This window comes from Corvus brachyrhynchos, unplaced genomic scaffold (assembly GCF_000691975.1).
Source record: "Corvus brachyrhynchos isolate BGI_N302 unplaced genomic scaffold, ASM69197v1 scaffold409, whole genome shotgun sequence".
Lineage (NCBI taxonomy): Eukaryota > Metazoa > Chordata > Aves > Passeriformes > Corvidae > Corvus > Corvus brachyrhynchos.
In genome coordinates this window covers 2203608-2206750 of record NW_008246059.1, presented here as the reverse complement: position 1 = coordinate 2206750, position 3143 = coordinate 2203608, and positions in this window count along the sequence as shown.

The window sequence follows — 3143 nt, the reverse complement described above, 5'->3', positions numbered from 1 at the left end:
CGGACCGGGGCGCGCAGGGCGCCCTGCCAGGCTGATGCCCAGTTCCTGGCTGCTCGTGGCCCATGGCACCCGCAGCACCTGCGGCATCGCTCCCTCACTCGCGGTCGCGTGGCCGGGGACCCCGAGGCAGGGATGGGGTCTGCGATAAGGCGCGCGCTCCCGAGGGGCCAGGCACATCCAGCGCAGGCACCTCCGCCTGCATGGCTGCAGTCATGTGCTCCCGGGATGGCGGCCGCGCGGCCTCGGCCACGGGATAAGTATGTTCCTCTGCTTTAGGGGTAATGGGACCATATAAATGCTCCTCAAGAGCTTCCCTGATTATAAGGGATGCACGGAGAACTTCTGTTGCTAGTCCATGTTCTGTTTGATCCCTTACCTTATCCCAGATCTCGTCCCAAAAACACCCATGACTAGTTCCAGGAGGTTCAATACCCTCGCAAGTTGTCTAAAAATTCAGAAGGTGTTTGAGAGGGACCCAGCTTCATAGCATACGGGGCTGAGCAGTCTATGGCTTTAGGGATTGCTCTTTCTAGCCCTTTTATTATGAATCCCCAGTACCTTTTTAACTGTGCCATTTCATCTGGCTCATTAGGGCCCCACTCTGGATCCTGAAGAGGAAGTACCTTTTTAACATCCTCCTGTGTTATCCTGCAATCATCTTCAGCCATATTCACAGGTGTCTTTATAACTAATTGCTTTTCTGATTCAGGTAGAGCATCAAGCAGTAACTGGGTATCAGCCCAATAAGGATTGTGTTGGTTTGTTGCAGTGGGGATCCTGCAACACGCATATATCAAACCAGGAGTCCCGTGGAAAGGAAATATATATGGACAGACAGATTCTTGATAGCTGTTTCAGAGATGTTTATTTCTCCAGCCGCATGGCCGGAGCTCTGCCGAGGAACTGTTCCAGTCACGGGACCAAGGGTCCTTCTGCCCGCGCAGGGAACACAAACCAACCAATGGGAACGAGGCTGAGCAGGGGCAGGGAAACCCCGTGTCTGTGCCCTCAGGGCCCCTCTCCCAGGGCTACACGGCGGGGGAGGAGACGCCAACACTGTGTGTTTCTGGCATGAGGTTTTTTTATCTCTTTCACTTTCCTCCAAGGAAAATTTCTTTTTCCCAAACCTGGTGGGGGAGGGATGGTTGTAACCTGCCTTCTATCAGAAAATATTTTCCTCCAAATTTGTCCAAACCAGCACACTCCCAGAACTAGCAAATCTTGTTCTTTTTTCTCCTATTGGCCTGAAGTCAAAAAAAGGGAAATAAAAGGCTTGCTGCTGCTTTGAGGATGAAGAAAGCATTCTGTTGAAGGTTAAAAAAGCTGTATGTTCATGTAACTGTTGGTTTAGAAAGCTATTAGAAATCTATGTGCTAATCTATTGCAGGGTAAAAATAAATCTAGTATCTTGTTTACATGGGAAATTGTCCCAAATGTTCACATGGAAACATGTTCTTCCCTGGCCACTACTCAGAGCACGCATGGACCATCTGAGGTGGCTTCTCACTGATGGGGAATGTGTTTGAACTCCTTAGACTGCTCAGTCCTTTCTCAGCATCACAGCATCTGGCAGAGGTTTTCTTTACCCAGTGTCCAAGCCCGAGCTGCCACACAAGCTCCCTCCTCATGGCAGAAACACATGAAGCACAGCCTAAATAGCTACTGCTATCAGTTCTGGATGGACCCCACAAAATGTTATTTTTTGAAAGATATTAGGGGTAATTTTCCAGTTATGAATTCTTATTCCTGGAAGGCAGACAGTGTGGGGTTTTTTAATCCAAAACAAGTTGAAAAAATTATGTTAAATGAAATATGCCTGTCATTTCCATTGCCAAAATTATTCATTATCTTTCTTCACTGGAGATGCTGTAAATGGCAGAAAGCTGGATGACCAGTAGGCTGTAATTTATAAAATATTTTGGGATACTTAAGTATGAAAAGCTTTATAAAAATGCAAGATATTAATAATGAACTTGACAGTCCTAGACTGCTCATATTGAAGGACAAATTCCCATTAGAGGCCAAAATGAATTTCAGATCTACTCTATTTTTCATGCCAATGTAATTCAAATAACTCATCTTTAAACAAAATTACATTTTATCTACTGTTGGGGTTAAAACAGACTCAACTTGGGAAATTTAACTTAATCCCTTGCCTATAAATTTAATTACTGATTTGGGTTATGAGAAAGAAAGACGACAAATACTGAAGTACTTGAAGAGATCATCTGCAGAGACAGCATCAGCTCCCCTCAGGTCCTGGAGTGGGTTCCTTGGACCCAGCTTGAATCAGCATCTCAACACCTGTATCCAGTACATCTGTTTGGTCTGTTTTTCCTGGTTTTCATATTCAGAGTTCATTTTTGTACTGTATATATCAGCCAACACTAAATTTTTTCTGAGAATTTGTGATTTGCCGGCTTCATTAACACCTCAGACCGCTGCCATTCCCCCCGAAGCACTCATAATGTGTCAAGAAAGAGTCCATATTTTGTGTAATGAAATTTTTACCTAAAACAAAATGATCCAAGGGTGTTTTGCTAATGGGTGATTTTAAGTCCTTGAGCTATTTGTTTGCAAAATTAAGGGGTCTTTACCCTGGTTTTGCTCTCTGGTGGTTTTGCAATTCTGGCAGAGCAAGTGTAAATCCCACTTACTCCAGGAATTTTCCAGATTTTCTATTTTCTGTTACCTATAGAAGATCTAAAACTTGTCAACTATGACTTTTCTTTTGATTAGATATGTCGGAAAGTCTCCCACCGTAGCCTGTATTAGTCACATCAGGTGAATCTTTGTAAGCTGTGATTACACAACCACAGAACAGCCCAGGCTGAAAGTGATCTGGTCCACACTTGCACAGGAATGGGAATCTATGGAAGATCTTTTAGCACCCTGTCCCATTGCATCTGGAAAACCTCCAGCAATGAAGATTCTACCCATCTCTGGGGAGGTTGCTCCAGTGAATGGTTTTACTCACCATAAAAAATTTTTTCTTATGTCAAGATGAAACCACTCCTATTGCAACTTTACTCCTGCCCCTTAACTTTTCCATGTGGATCTTTATGAGGAGAGAGGTTCCATCCTCTTTGTAGTCACACTTTAAATGCTGGAATACTCTGATGAGATCTCCTCTGAGCCATCTT